This window comes from Octopus sinensis, linkage group LG5, assembly GCF_006345805.1.
Source record: "Octopus sinensis linkage group LG5, ASM634580v1, whole genome shotgun sequence".
Lineage (NCBI taxonomy): Eukaryota > Metazoa > Mollusca > Cephalopoda > Octopoda > Octopodidae > Octopus > Octopus sinensis.
This window is the reverse complement of record NC_043001.1, coordinates 83,839,244-83,856,766: the sequence shown is the minus strand read 5'-3', so window position 1 is coordinate 83,856,766 and position 17,523 is coordinate 83,839,244. Positions and strand designations below refer to the sequence as shown.

Here is a 17,523-nt window from a genome sequence, read left to right as displayed (position 1 = left end):
ATTAAATGTCTGTATTGTCACAAATGTCGTAGTGGTTAGGGCAGCGGACTCGCGGTCGGAGGATAGTGGTTTCGATTCCCAGACCAGGTGTTGTGTATGTTTATTGAGCGAAAACACCTAAAAGCTCCACGAGGCTCCGTCAGGGGATGGTGGTGACCCCTGTTGTACTCTTTCGCCACAACTTTCTCTCTCTTCTTGTTTCTTGAGTAACGCTGCGATGGACTGGTGTCTCGTCCAGCTGGGGGGAACACATCCTCCACAGAAACCAGGAAACTGGGCCCATGAGCCTGGCTAGGCTTGAAAAAACGTTTATTGTCACAAACGTCACGTCGGTATTTTTCAGCCTATACACTAATATTTCTTACCGTAACAGATTTATGTCTTCCAACAAGACACATACCTGAAGACAAAAAAATATAAATTAGTGTTATATTGAGGTTAATTGCTTGTAGCTGTCTGTAAGGCGAATGTAAATGAAGTGACATGACATGAAGGCCTCAGGTCGTATCAGCTAATGTGCTGTGACTCATCCTAAGCTGTCATTTAAAACAGTGAATAGTAACTCCCGATCCGACCCCATACTTCCTCTTGCGTTCCTTCAAAAAGCAAATCGAAGGTGAGGTTGTTGAGTCATTACCTCATCCGGCAGACACCCAGTATCAAGGTGGTGCTATAAGCACTCTAAGCAACAAACCTACTCCCGTATCATCACAACAGTATCACCCTTACCACTAACTCATCACAAAATTAAAACCAGTAGTAGCAACAGTAATTCGACAAAAAAGATCCGGATCAATGAGGATAACTCTACATTTGGCTCGATCGGCTAAAAGTAGCAGTTACACCTCTTTCAAATCACCCCTACCGTCTTAAAGAAATGATACCGTAGATATTTACTCTAAAAGGACCGATGGCCTTGGATAGAATGCCTTTAACCATAGGTGTGCTCGACTACGGTTCACCCAAGGCTAAAGAGCGATAACAACCACTCGCGTTAGTTCTATTTTCTAGAAATAGCAGCCAAATCTCCTTCAAAACACACCCTACCGTCTTAGAGACAAAGGACACATTGGATTTTGTGGCCTTGAGTGCAATGTACCCGAGAAAAATACGGGTTAGTCACGGCTGGAAAGCTTTAAGAGTTGTCCCTGAACAACATAAACAACAGTAATAGCAGCCACAGCAACACGAAGAGACTCTCTTGTCCGCTCATTGGGGCCTTACAACCAATGAGAGAACAAAAGGGTCCCTTCATGGTAACTCAATTTACTGGAAATAACAGTCAATTCTACCTCTAAATTTATAATTATTTTGTCAAGCGACAACCAGTGTGAGTGGCTCGGTGTTTGAAATTGTCTATGCTCTCGGCCCCGGAAATCTAGACGACAGTTCGGCGGTTCGTATCTTGTGAAGGTTATTGTGATGTCACAGTGACCAAGATAACCGTCTGTCAACGGTCCAGTCTGTAGGAAGATATCACAGAGCGGAATGATTATGAGCAAGAAGCTGCAGAGAAATGCACAAAATTGATGAATTCTTTGTTAAATCACTAAATGCAGTTCGAATTTTCTCGTACACTTGGGCCACAATAGACGTCTTAAAAGCATGGCCTTTACCACTTATACTATTCTAGATTAGCAACTTTTGTATGCAGTGAAAATAGATAATCAGTACAACTGCGTCGCTGAAAATTGGGCCTTAGAACCTTACGTCACAAAAAAGTTGATGAGCCCTTGGAAAACGCCAGTACATTTTAGGAGGCACGATTTCATTTTACTGTATCCCTGGACGGTGGAGACATGTGGCTTAGAATGTTGCATTCATGATCATAAGATTGTAGTTTTGATTCCTGGACCAAACGTTGTATTTCGTCCTCGAGCAAACCACTTCATTTCACGTTGCTCCAGTCCACTCAGCTGACAAAAGAAATTAGTAATCCTGCGAAGGACCGGTGGCCCCTCCAGTTGGGTAGTGGTAGATATATATCCCACAGAATCCGGGAAACCGGCGGCGAGCTGGCAGAAACGTTAGCACGCCAAGCGAAATGCTTAGCGGTATTTCGTCTGCCGTTACGTTCTGAGTTCAAATTCCGCCGAGGTCAACTTTGCTTTTTATCCTTTCGGGGTCGATTAAATAAGTACCAGTTAAGCACTGGGGTCGATATAATCGTCTTAATCCGTTTGTCTGTCCTTGTTTGTCCCCTCTGTGTGTAGCCCCTTGTGGGTAGTAAAGAAATAGATATTTCGTCTGCCGCTACGTTCTGAGTTCAAATTCCGCCGAGGTTGAGTTTGCCTTTTATCCTTTCGGGGTCGATTAAATAAGTACCAGTTACGCACTGGGGTTGATGTAATTGATTTAATCCGTTTGTCTGTCCTTGTTTGTCCCCTCTGTGTAGCCCCTTGTGGGCAGTAAAGAAATATAAATCCGGGAAACCGGCCTTGTGAGTCTCTGGCTTGGGAAGGACCTTATATCCTTTTTATTTTACTTTTTTTACACCCCTGGATGATGCAAAAGCGGATGGTCACATGAATTTTATGCTCACGACTCGGTAACAAGCGGAAGCATCGATATTTTCAGCCTTTAACACAAAACTATACTGCCGCCCGCATTTGCGTCTTACAAGTATGATAGTTGCCTCCCGTAGTCTGAGAAAGACGGGTCTGTTATTTCTTGCCGAACAACGTGTACAAATGATTTGCTTATAGCGATCAAATGGATGTACTGTACATTATCTCACTCCCTCCATCAAATCAGCGTTGCCTGAACAGGTGCACGGTGTCGAAAGGATAGCATAACAACGTGGGATGAAGTGGTTTGCCCAAGAACACAACGCACCTCTCAGCCCATGAATTAAAACCATGACCTCGCGATCGTAAGTGCAACGCCCTAACCACCAGGCCATGCGCTTTCACCTTTCAAGTATATCGCCAAACGAATTCGCACCCGCTAATGTGTATTCGCGTGTTCGAAGGATTAAGGGCGCTTCTTATATTACAATAGTTTCTTTTTAACTCAAGTTTGTCCTAATAGACGATAAATGAAGAGGTTTTATTCTTTCTTAAAGCCACCAGAATCTGAAGTAATAACGAATGAGAGGTGCTAAGACCTCAACGAATCTAGTGTAACAAATACTTTAAAAAATTAATATTGAAAACACATGCAGAAGTAAAATACACCACCCACATACACCCGAAACACAAAACACGACACACAAAAAAGAAATAGAAATGAATACAAAGAGAAAATGTAAATTACCTAAAACCACAATAATCAATGGACAAAAAGTCAGTATTTCGAATTTATAAAGAAGTAACTTATCCTGCTATCTCAACCCGGTCGTATCCAACGACAGGAAAAGAAAAAAAGTAGAAAATCAACGTGTTACAAATTAGAGGTGTTGTCAACTGTCTAAAAGAAGAAAATAAAGAAAATATAAACACAATCTGTATATTGAAATGAAATCGATATTTCAAGCACATGAACTTTCTCAGACACGTGAGGAGTTGAGTTGAAAATAGCGAAAGTGGATCGATTAACGACAGAAGATAGATACAATGTATTTATTGTAAATAAATGTCAAATAGGCTGAGTTTGTTGTTGAAGACAATTTGCAGCTGTCCCTATCATTGTCTTTTGTCGTTGCTTTCGTCGTTGTTGTTGTTGCTGCCGCTGCTGCTGCTGTTGTTGTTGTTGTTGTTGTTGCTGTTGCTGTTGTTGTTGTTGTTACTCTTTAAGTCCACGTCAGCCGATACGTAGAATCCAAAATTCTTGTCATCCTAATAAACCATTTTCCAACCTTCTAAGTTTACACTGTGGATGCACCCCTGCAGCGTGCAGTGATTGATTGGTAGTTCTATGATATGCAGCATTGCAATTTGGGTATGTTGCATTTTTGCCACGGTGTGTCCTTCTATACAAATTTAATCCGGGTCTTGTGTCAACTCGAAGAAGCGGTAGAAGAGACATGATCCAATTACTTCACAGCAGGATCGAACACGAGGCCTCGTCATTGTGAAATAAACATTTTAACCATTCAGCTATGCTACCATTTATATATAATATGTTCCTGTAAACATTCATACACACACCAAACATAAGTCAGTGTGTCTATAACTACCTCTTTTTTATGCCTCTCCAGTCTTTTAAAAAAAGATAGGTATCTTAGAAATCTCCTTGTTAGAAGCTTCACAGCTCCCAGCTCCGCACAACCAGGAACCTTTAAGTGTTCTCTCCGACGATGTAACACATGCCCCTACATCAACAATATTACCACCATCACGAGGCCCAAGAAGCAATATCACATAGCACACCACTTCTGTTGCACTTCGGCGAATCTCATATATGGCAAACTCCGCAGTGCTCTTTACATTGGAGAAAGAGAGCGACGCCGGATGGAAGGCGTTTAATGGCATAAGGGATGTGCTCAAGGGAAGGTTGGACAGGACCACCTGTACCAACCTCATCAACAGCACAGTTCTACCTGCAATGTTATATGGTAGTGAAACATGGGCTACAACAAAGAGAGAAGAACAGAGATTGGTAACGGCTCAAAGAGCCATGGAGAGGTCAATGCTTGGAATCTCGTTGAAAGAGCACATCAGTAGCGAGGTCATCAGAGAGGAGAGAAGTCCGGCGTGAGGGATGTCATCGCAGAATATACACGCAGCAAGTTTAGATGGGCTGGACACGTCACCCGGCTCACCGATAATCGGTAAAACCGGTGCAGTTGTCGAGTGGTACCCGCGTGAGCGGAAACGACCACTCGGAAGGCCTCCACGACGGTGGAGTTACGATTTCAGGAGGACGATTGGGATCACGTGGATGAGAAAGGCGTGATCCAGAGAGGATTGGACAGCGTGTTGTGACCAGCGGTGTCAAATAGAAGCCCGGCGGACTGGTAGGTCAAGATGATCAAGGTGATATATATATATATATATATATATATATATATACACACACTTGTGGATATCCTTGTTGCTTATTTTGATTATTTATGCGCCCTTTTAAAGCCTAGCCAGGCTCATGGGCCCGGTTTCCCTGTTTCACTGGTGTATGTGTTCCCCAGCTGGACGGGACGCCAGTCCATCGCAGCGTTACTCATGTTTGCCAGCTGAGTGGACAGGAGCAACGTGAAATGAAGTGTTTTGCTCAAGAACACCACACGTTGCCCGGTCCAGGAATCGAAGGCACAATCTTACGATCATGATGCTGACACCCTAACCACTAAGACACGCGTCTCCACAAACACACACACACACATACACACACACACACACATACATATATATATATATATATATATATATATATATATAATATATTATTAGGTCAGTGACTGTGTGTCACTCTGAAAACTATATACTTCGAACAAGAATTTAGCAGCGCCACCTCATGCCGAACAGTTATTCTGTGCTGATGAAGGGAAATAACTCAAAAATCGCGATACACAGATATTGTTTTTGCTGATTGGGGATGCTAAACTCCCTTGTTCGAAAACATAAAGACATAGGTAGTATGTCGTATAACCAGCTGGAGACGATGCTTCCTGGGGCTAAATAACAGGAGCATTCGTCCTAAACAGGACTGCCACGTTATGTTGGGAAATAATCTCTACTCTAGAGAACTCTAACTGAATGTTTCTCGTTGAGAGATTACAAATAGAAATTTTCTATTTTATATATATATATATATATATATATATATATATATTATATATATATGGGGATGTGTAGTGGGAGCCCATGGGTTAGTGGTTAAGGTGTTACTCTCCAGACTGTGGTTTCGATTCCTAGACCGAGCGATGCATTGTGTTTGTTCTTGAGCAAAATATCTTCATTTCACGCTGTCCAACCCACTCACCAAAAATGAGTAATCCTGCAACAGACCGATGTCCCATCCAAGGGTGGGATGAGGACATATACGCCACAGAATCCGAGGCCATAGTAGAAGACACTTGCCCAAAGTGCCACGCAGTGGGACTGAACCCGGAACCATGTAGTTCGTAAGCAAGCTACTTACCACACAGCCACTCCTATGCCTGTTTAGAGTGTCCACAAGAAACGTTCCCGAAGACTACGAACATCAACGATGCCCACAAAGCAAGAAAGAGCACTAGTTCCACATTGCAAGAGTCCGAGAAAAATCCATGCGACAAGTAAGTCGTGAGATAAGAATTTCAAAATCAGTTTGCATTTTGAAGAACTGTCATCAGAAAATTAACATTCTAAGAATAGTCCATATTCTTAATGCTGATTCAGACCAAAGAATAGAGATATGCGAGTGGTACTTGGTAAGTTGTGTATAAGATTGTTTAATGTAATGAGGCCACTTTAAATTAAATATATTAATCAAATAATTAAAGGCGTAGGAGTGGCTGTGTAGTAAGTAGCTTGCTTACCAACCGCATGGTTCCGGGTTCAGTCCCACTGCGTGGCACCTTGAGCAGGTGTCTACTTGTGGATTTGGTAGACGGAAACTGAAAGAATCCTGTCGTATATATATGTATATATATATATATATATATATATATATATGTGTGTGTGTGTGTGTGTGTGTGTGTGTGTGTATATATATATATGTGTATATATATATATATATGTATGTGTGTGTATGTCCCCCCCCCCAACATCGCTCGACAACCGATGCTGGTGTGTTTACGTCCCCGTAACTTAGCGGCTCGGCAAAAGGGACCGATAGAATAAGTACTAGGCTTACAAAGAATAAGTCCTGGGGTCGATTTGCTCAACTAAAGGCGGTGCTCCTGCATGGCCACAGTCACAAGACTGAAACAAGTAAAGAGTAAACTGGGGGTGGGGCTGTGAATCTACATATTATGAAAGAAAATCATGTGAATTTGCCAGGGATCACAATATGGAGTGACTCGTGATTAAAAACATTAATTGGGCCATACTTTTTTGACGGTATTTTGACTAAGATCATTTACCTGAACTTGCTCCGACGATCTGCCATGACAAGCATTCAAAAGTATTTTTAAGATGCAGAATTATATTTCCAGCCAGAAGAATCACACACACACAGCATTATAGTAATGTAAGGCTTATCTAGAAGAGATTTGGACAAACAGATGGAGTGAACGAACAGATTGAGTGGAATACCTTCTACATTCACAGTGCCTCACACCAATAGACATTTTATGCGAATACTTAAAAGATGAAGTCTACGGTACAAATTTGGCAACAGTCGATGGATTGAAGACAACCATTCAACGAGAATACGCACAAATACCGAACAAAATGTTTCTTGATGTTTGCGATTGTATTGCTTCTCAGTACCTAGGCCGGAATGGTTATGAATTTGAAAAAAGGCATTCATAAGAAAAGATTATATTTTCTCTGGAGATTCTATTAAATTTTGGAAATGCCTGTCAATAAACAGTCCTTATAACCCGTCAATCTGTATATACATTTATCGGAACAGCCCATATATGTGTGTGTATGTGTGTGTGTGTGTGCGTGTATGGTGTGTGTGTGTATGTGTGTATGTGTGTGTGCGTGTGTGTGTGTGTATACGCGCGCGCACGTGGACACGGACACACATATATACATATATATATATACCTGTACATACATACGTACATACATATATATATATACATATATATATATGTATATATAATTATATATATATATATATATATATATATATATATATATATATATATATATATACTATATATATATATTATATATATTGTATATGTAATATATACATATATATATATAAATTTAAATAATACGGGTAAAAAAATTGATATTAATTTGATTACTATCAATTTAAACCAGTGGCCTAGCATATTGAAAAAATCTGAAATTCAGAAAAAATATATTACATACATATAAGAGGGATGACTACTAGGTGGACATCCAATATACTAAATAAAGACCACATATGGTCTGACCACTAAGAAAAAAATTGTTCTCAAGAAAGTTCGGCAAATGCCAGAACGTAAGCGAACAAGACAAATGAAAAGATACAAAATGTAATGATTAGTCACATACCAGGTTTCATTGTTACCATTTATATATTTACATACGGAAATGCCTGCAAATCATCAGTGCTACCGTCATAGAATATATAATATGCAGAACTATACACGGGACGTCCACAAGAGAGACAACATGTATATAGTTCTGTCAATTATACATGAGAGTATATTTCAAATGTCTTCGTTTTTTTTCTTAGTGGTCAGACCATATGGTGGTCTACATTTAGCATACTGGATGTCCACCTAGTGGTCATCCCTCTTATACGTATATATATAGATATTCGGACTCTAGAACTCATAAAGCTAGTTACTAGGTTTCCGTGGTGTATAAAGTAACAGAGATCACGAAATTTGCCCTGATCGGGACTCCGGTCTGTTATAGGAATCAAGGCATGCAATTTGGGTTGGAGGGGTAAATCGGTTTCATCGACTCCAGTATTTTACTGGTACTTTAGTTTATCAACCCCAAAGGAATGAAAGGTAAAGTTGACCTCGGCAGGAAATGAACTTAGAACCTAAAAAGCCGAAAGAGAAGCCTCAATGAATTTTCCCATATATATATATATATATATATATATATATATATATATTACGTTTCTGGTGTTTGCTAAATTTTATAGAGAACAATTCTTAGTGGTTAAGACCATAGCGGATCTTCTTCTAGCATAAGGGTTTCCAAATACTGATAAAATTCCAGTTTTTATATATGCTAGACCACTGGTGTTAAAATTGATTTTATAAAATTAATATCCAATTTTTCACCCTCATTTTAATCATATATATATATATATATATATATATATATATATATATATATATATATATTTCGTTTTTGGATTTGGTTTGCAAGATTCTTTATATGAGTTCGTATGTTGAAGCATATTCTGTTGTGTCTGGGGAGAGTCATTTTCTTTTTGTGCCTTATAATGTAACACACTCACCGGTAAAATTTCCACTTATTTCTTTTTTTTTCCCCGTTGAGCATAAAATAACAGAGATCACAAAATCTGCCCTGATCGGGACTCCGGTCCCTTATAGGAAAAAAATAAAAATAAGAAATAAGTGGAAATTTTACCGGTGAGTGTGTTACATTATAAGGCACAAAAAGAAAATGACTCTCCCCAGACACAACAGTATATATATATATATATACAGAGAGAGAGAAAGAGAGAGAGAGAGATCTTATATGTGTAAGAGTATGTACGTACGTATGTATTCATAGGTTTGCATGTATGTATGTATGTGTGTACGTATGTATGTATGTATGTATGCATGTATGTATATATATGTATGTATGCATGCATGTATGTATATATGTATATACGTATGTATATATGTATCTATGTATGTAAGTATGCATTTATATATATATACATGCATGTATATTTGTATACATGCATACATGTATGTATGTATCTATGCATGTAAATATGTATGTATATATGTATGCATGTATGTGTGTATGTTTGTATGTATGTATCTATCTATATATCTATGTATTTATGATGAAGTTGTAAGGGGTGGCGTCGAGACATCCTGCGTGCCCCAGATATTTGAAATTCTCCTGACCCGTCCTTCATTGACTCTAAAACGCCGATGTCTTCCAAAATTAGAAGCAGGGAAATAAACAGACACCGAAAGAGACTCCAGAAAGAAAAGAAAAAGAAGAAAAATCGATGCCAGTTTTATGCCTTGACTTTGTTTATCTATCTTTAAGAAAAGATGGAATGTAAACTCGCTGCATACATAAACATATACATACACATACATATAAGAGTGTGTAGGTGTATTTACATACTTAGATAGATAGATAGATAGATAGATAGATAGATAGATAGATAGATAGATAGATAGATAGATAGATAGATATAGATAGATAGATAAATTTTATATATGTGTATAAGTGTATGTGCTGTACGTACGTATCTATATATATATATATATATATATATATATATATATATATATATATATATGCATGTATTCAAGTATATATGTATGTATATTAATATGTATGAACATATGTATATATGTGTGTGTGTACATGTATATCTGTTTACATATTGTCTATGTTATATATAAGACATGTATATAACATATATACATATATATATATATATATATATATATATATTATATATATATATACATATATATACATATACATATATAGATAAATATATATATATATATATATATATATATATATATATATATATATATATATATATATATATATATATATCTATAATATATATATAATATAAAATATATATATACATACATACATACATATACATACATGTATAATATAAGTATATACATACATATGTATATCTATGTATATTATATGTACATATGGAAGTGAGTACGTAAATGTATATGTATATATATCTGTGTTTCTTTTTCCTGCTATTGTATGAAATCTCATGGCTACACACGTTCCGTATGATTGACCCGAGATAACCAGGTGCTCTTTTCGTCTTTGGTTGTGTAACATCGACAAAGTACACACCCTATATCACATACCACGACTCACACACTCCTTGTTTTATTCTTATATTCGCCACAATCGCTACCTCCTACGACCTAGTTTACTAAACAATCGTTCAAATTGTTTTTTATTGAGTAACGTATAAATCTTATGTAAATACCTGTAATTACGTGTGTGTGTATGTGTGTGTGTGTGTGTGTGTGTATGTGTGTGTGTGCGTGTGCGCGGAAGAGAGAGAGAAGATGGGAGAGTGTGGGTGGAGAGAGGATGTGTGTCTGCGTGCGTATGCACTACATAAGATACATAAATATATGCACATATGTATATACGTATATATAATATATATATATATATATGTGTGTGTGTGTGTGTGTGTGTGTGTGTGTGTGTGTGTGTGTGTGTGTGTGTGTGTGTGTATACATATATATAGATATAAATATATTTATATATAGATACTGATATACACACCTACATGGTATATAACATTCCTTTTATGCCTGTTAACCCATAACACTCAAAGAACTGCCATTCCATATATAAAAATGCAAAAGCATGTATACTTACCAATATCTATATATGCATATATATTTATATTAATACATATATAAATGCATATAATATATATATATATGCATACATATAAATACATATATATATGTATGTATGTATATATATATATATATATATATATATATATAATATATATATATATATATATATATATATATATATATATATATAATATATATATATATTATAATATTCTATATATATATATATATATAAACATATATCTATACTTTATATATATATATAATATTTCCTGATATATGTATATAAACATGTATGTATGTATGTGTGTGTGTATAAGGTGTAAATATAGATATGCATATATATATATATATATATATATATATATATATATATATATATACACACACCACACGCGCACATCTCTACGTATATATGATCATTGGCCACAGAGATATACATATGGCCGCTAGTCACAAATGGATTTTTTCGTTTAACCTAACCTTACTTTTGAGGAATACTGGAAAATTGGTGTTCTGTAGCTGAAGAATTGCTAGAGGTGCGTTCATTTTGTCTATTCTTTCCCTCTATAAACTTATATTCAGGTCCGGTTTCAAGCCTCTTAGTCATGTTTATGTTTGCTTTTTTTTTTTTTTCGAATTGGGTTCGAACGGATGACGCTATGATGTCGCTTTGCGACTTTGACTGGTGTACAACATGAAGCCTGAAACATCAGTCTTTAACTTTTTTCAAAGTAGAAGGCCTCATTGACTTCCTAGGGCCAGCCTTGCTTGTGTCCTCCAAATAATTCTTCGTTTTACTTTTATATCTGAAACACGTCTTTTTAAAAATACCTTTCTGCAGGCATGACTTAAGCAGTTCGCTTCGCACTTTGAGCAAGTGGCTTCAGCTATAACCTCGGGCCGACTAACGTATTGTGTGTGAATTTGGAAGACAGAAACTGTACGGAAGTCTAAATTACGCAAAAATGAAAATAACACTGACATCCCATTTTAATATATATTTATCAAAGTTACATTAACATGTCATGAAATACAGTGATCCCTAGCTACTTCGCGGTTCAACTATCGCGGATTCACGACTTTGCGGATTTTAAATATATATATATATATATATATATATATAGGCCTAAAATCTTTCATTACATCCATTAAAATATTAATAATAAATATTATTTCCTAGTCTAGGAACAACAAAACAAGCGTAAAATAGCAAAAAAAAAGTAGATACAGGGGTATTTGAACTTAAGACGGGTTGTGATTGATGCAATGGAGAGAGACGACGAATCACAGCTTTCTATTTTGTAATCTGGCCTGTGTAACAGTAACAATCTCTATTTTTTAAAATCTAAAGTGTTATTGCTTAACAGTTGTCCTTGTTATTAATAGACTACTGTAATGGGTGGGTTGTTGACAGTACAGGGAGGATTTTAAAAGTCCAAATACATGTTAAATAAATACTGTAAATATGGTGTCCCTACTTCGCAGAAATTCAGTTATCGCGGCCGGTCTCGGAACCAATCTACCGCGGTAAAAGAGGGATCACTGTACTAAAAAGTAAGTTCAATAAAATCGCCATTGGCTTCAACCACGGCCTCCAGACGACTTTGTAATCTCCTGAAACTCTTCTGGACGGTCTCCTTATTTATGTTAGTGAATACTGTCGTAACCTTGCCTGCAGTTCATCTTTTAGTTTTGTTGGTCTCTCGCTTAACTGCGCCCCACACATAATAAAGGGGGTTGCAGTCTGGGAAATTAGGTTGCCAGATGTTAGGGGTGATGTGATCGCAGAAATTGTCTGACAGTCATGACTGGGTTCTTCTGCTTGTGTGGCATGGTGCAGAGTCCTGTTGCCAGACAGTGTTTTCTAGCAGCCATCCTCTTAACTCAGAGTAGCACTACCTCCTCCAGGCACTTGATGTATGGCGGCGTAACGTAGCCATCACTAGAGATCGTTCCAAACACCATGATGTCGACCGGATGTTTGATTTTTATCACACTCGGTACATGTTTAGGAGACATGGCAAGCCAACGGTTGTTCTGTGTGTTCACCATCTGCTCGTGTTGGAGTTTCCGGCGCATATGCCAAGCAGTATAGCATGTTGTTTCCAAATTTCTGGCAGAATGAATTGCGTCATAATACTGTTTTTCTCACATACGGTACCCAACTGACACTACTGTCGACAAAATTAGAAACAATGCGCATGCGTGAAATTAAAAATATAAAATGGCGACAATTTTCCCATCGCACCCTCTGTACATATATGTGTGTGTGTATCAAGAGAAGGGGGGACACTAAAGAAATGGTAAATGATTTACGGCACAAAAGAAATCACTTTAAATTTCGTAAAATAATATTCGGGATGCAGATGTGTTATCTAAGATTAATTTTGATGATCTGAGGAAACTTTTCAAATATAAAGTGGAAATATACAAAAATAAACATTATTTTCCCTCTTACTGTTTTGTTTCATTTTGAAAAATAGAAAATTATTTTATGGTTTGTTATTGTTTATACTTTGAATTGCACAATCTTTTATGGGGGCACCAAAATCTTTTCACTGCTTAGGGCTTCGATGGATCTTAATCCGGCCCTGGGGCTGTATTTCATTCATTCCTAGGCCCTATAATTTCAATATACCTAAACTTAATAAATATATGACCCTAATGAATTTTCTTATTATATTTACCTATGACTTATTTTTGATTTATCGTTTTAAATTTTTATTGTAAACCCTCGTTTCCCAATGAGCATACACCCCTCATTAACACCATAAATTATTAAATTTTAAATTTCATATTTTTTATTTAATATTATGGGTATCTATTTCTAGCACTACTATAACCATGAGAGTCCTAAATCTCCCCTCACTTCCACTATTATCAGGTTTCCTTTAGCTTGAGATATTCATTATCTTCTACAACCACTTTATTACTATCACTACACCCCACGCCCTCCCATTTTCGCTAAATCTTGCCAGCCATGGTGGACATTTGACATCATCTGACGTCTGCTGATCTTCGCTCTCAAGCAACTATGCCGTCCCGGGTCGACCTTGAGCGACTTCAACACAACCAAAGCACTCTATTGGGGATTAGTGGAGGGGAGGTACGACGAAGAGCTCGGGGCGAACCTGGGCGTCGACGAGGAATACCTGACCCACCTGTTCAGGATGACTTTCAGGTCAGGACCTATGGACAACTCCCAGAAATCCCTGGCCTGGCAGTGCTACCGAGAAACGCTACTCGTTCGGGATAAGCTCTATAGGCATGGCTCGAGAAACGCGGGGCCGACCTGCCCGAGATGCGGTCAGAGCGACGAAACCATTCTGCACGCACTCGTGCAGTGTCCAACTATTTCCGACCTGTGGGCTTATGTCGAACGACTGCTGTCAGGTGTGGAGCGAGTCGGTTTATCAGCCGAGTCTATTGTTAATATCGGCACGCCTCCTTCCTTCAAATGGGAAGGAAAAGCTATTTTCATCATCATTGTGGCTATGGCGAAAGAATGTATCTGGTGGACGCGTCTGAAAGGATTGGAGACAAACACTTTCCTCTCTGGTCAATCTCTCGTCAACTTCTTCAAGTATCACTTGAAAAGGAAAGTCAGAGTAGAGAGGCAAGTTTTGTTTAGCGAATGTTTCAAAAAAAGATGGGTGAATGTAACAAGGATGGCACGTATGAATGACGAAGCCACTTTGAGCATAATCCTATGAACCCGGAAAAATTTAAAACAGAGAGTTACTTGCAAATAAATATGTTAACATGTGACCTTATTGACCGAGATTACCGTGGGCTTTTCCGTAGGCTTTTCTTTCCTCGGATAAACCTTATCTGCTTCCCCCTTTACACTTAACACCATGACATTTCTGTGTCACACGATCCCTATTGATCGTTAATTTTTTTCTTTTTTACGATCCCTTTTGATCGAAAACCTACCCCACATTTTTTTCTCCCCAAAAAGAAAAGCTCTACTTTGTAATTTGTCCCGTCTGTGTTCAGCCCTGTGTGGCTAATAAAGAAACATATCTGTCTCTATACCCACTAACCTTTCTCGACTACTATACACTCATCATTCTGACTAATATACATCTACTCTACTATATCCACTTGTCTGTCTTTCCTCCTGACTATAGTATAATATTCCTATTCGACCCTCATTCATTCTCTGTTTAAAACTGGAACATATGGTGATTAGAGTAAAAATAATAAGAGCTAACCGTTTTTCATCACTTGATGTGTGTGTGTGTGTGTGTGTGTGTGTGTGTGTGTGTGTATATATGTATATACGGCGGTGCATTAGCATGGCCGCAGCTCCGAGCTGAAACAAAAAAAAACAAAAATACAAAAAACAAACAAACAAAATATATATATATATATATATACAAATATACACATGCACATTATACATATGCATATATATGTGTGTGTGCATATATATAACTATGCATATATATATATATATATATATAATATATATATATATATATATATATATATATATTCAATATGTGAGCGCGTGTGTATCGTAGGCGATTTTTTTCCTCCGTCTTCCCTTCCTTGGATCTTTCTTTTTTCTGTTTCTGACGAAGAGCTCCGCTCGAAACGTTAAATCCTCCTTATTTCTTTCCTTTCCTGAGCGTCCAATAACACTATACTTATTCCACCTCCTCGCGTTGTTGTATTTCCTCTTTGTGTTTTCATGTTTGGATTAACTGTATATGTATATATATATATACTATAAATCATTTATATACATATATATCAATATATGTATATGCATACATACATACATACATACATACATTCATACATACATACATGCATGCATACATACATACGTACATACATACATACATACATACATTCATACATACATGCATGCATGCATACATACATGCATGCATGCATGCATACATACATACATGCATGCATACATACATACATGCATGCATACATACATACATACATGCATGCATACATACATACATACATGCATGCATGCATACATAATACATACATACATACATACATACATACATACATACATGCATGCATGCATGCATGCATGTATGCACACATACATACATGCATGCATACATACATACATACATACATACATACATGCATGCATGCATGCATGCATACATGCATACATACATACATACATACATACATACATACATACATACATAACTTTACCTGTAAAGAAACAATGCAGCAACTGATAAGAAGTGCTGAAATGAATGCATGCAAGACTTCACAGCATGTCTTTGACAATTCCATATATATAGGGTTGGATTGGAAGATCAAACAAGACAAATATATCTCAATGCGCCATTATAAAACCTTTTTTTTTTTAATGTTGGAATCGGTAGCATACATAGCACTCACCAAACAAAATTTCCATGTACGAAACTCTCAACCTTTAAATTCCGTTACTCTTTTACTCTTTTTACTCTTTTCAGTCATCTGACTGTGGCCATGCTCTCGAGTACCACCTTTAGTCGAGAAAATCGACCCCACGACTTATTCTTTGTAAGCCTTGTACTTATTCTATCGGTCGCTTTCAGTTTCCGTCCCCCAAGTCCACTCACAAGGCTTTGGTCGGCCCGATGCTATATTAGAATACACTTGCCTAAGGTGCCACGCAGTGGGACTGAACCCGGTACCATGTAGTTGGTAAGCAAGCTACTTACCACACAGCCACTCCTACGCCTATAAACTTTCTAAACTTTGCATAAATGTGTGTGTGTGTGTGTGTGTGTGTGTTGTGTGTGTGTGTGATTATATCGTGGCACTCCGTCGGTTACGACGACGAGGAACAGCCTGCTCGTGAAATTAACGTATAAGTGGCTGAGCATTCCACAGTCACGTGTACCCTTAACGCAGTTCTCGGAGAGATTCAGCATGACACAATGCGTGACAAGACTGGCCCTTTGAAATACAGGTACAACAGAAACAGGAAGAAAGAGTGAGAGAAAGTTATGGCGAAAGCGTACAGCAGGGTCCACCACCAACGCCTGCCGGAGCCTCGTGGAGCTTTCGGTGTTGTCGCTCAATAGACACTCACTACGCCCGGTCTGAGAATCGAAACCGCGAGTCCGCTGCCCTAACCACTGGGCCATTGTGCGTCCACAGGTAAATATATATATATATATATATATATATATATATATATATATATATATATATATATATATATATATATATATATATATATATATATATATATATATATATATATAATATATATATATATATGCAAGGCTGGACAAAATAATGGAAACACCTAGCATCATAACATCATAATTTTGAAATATCTATAAAACCGTCAAAAGCTTGTTTATTTTTATGTTTTTTTTTTTTTACTATTAGTGTTGCTTCATACGTTTTGCTAAAATTGCTGTTTCTTTTCAGATATCAACAGAAAAAAGTAATTAAAATTCATTAAAATGACAGAGCTATCGGAC

The 17,523-nt window shown here is 37.3% G+C and overlaps 1 protein-coding gene across 1 annotated transcript in view; it reads left to right on the top strand.

The window, feature by feature from the left end:
• Positions 1-3,069: 3,069 nt before the first annotated feature.
• Positions 3,070-17,523, top strand: part of LOC115212317 (sulfate transporter) — a 295,950-nt gene continuing 281,496 nt past the window's right edge. The window contains exon 1 of the mRNA XM_036502783.1: positions 3,070-3,079. The gene's annotated coding sequence lies outside the window, so the exon portion shown is untranslated. The remainder of the gene's footprint in view (positions 3,080-17,523) is intronic.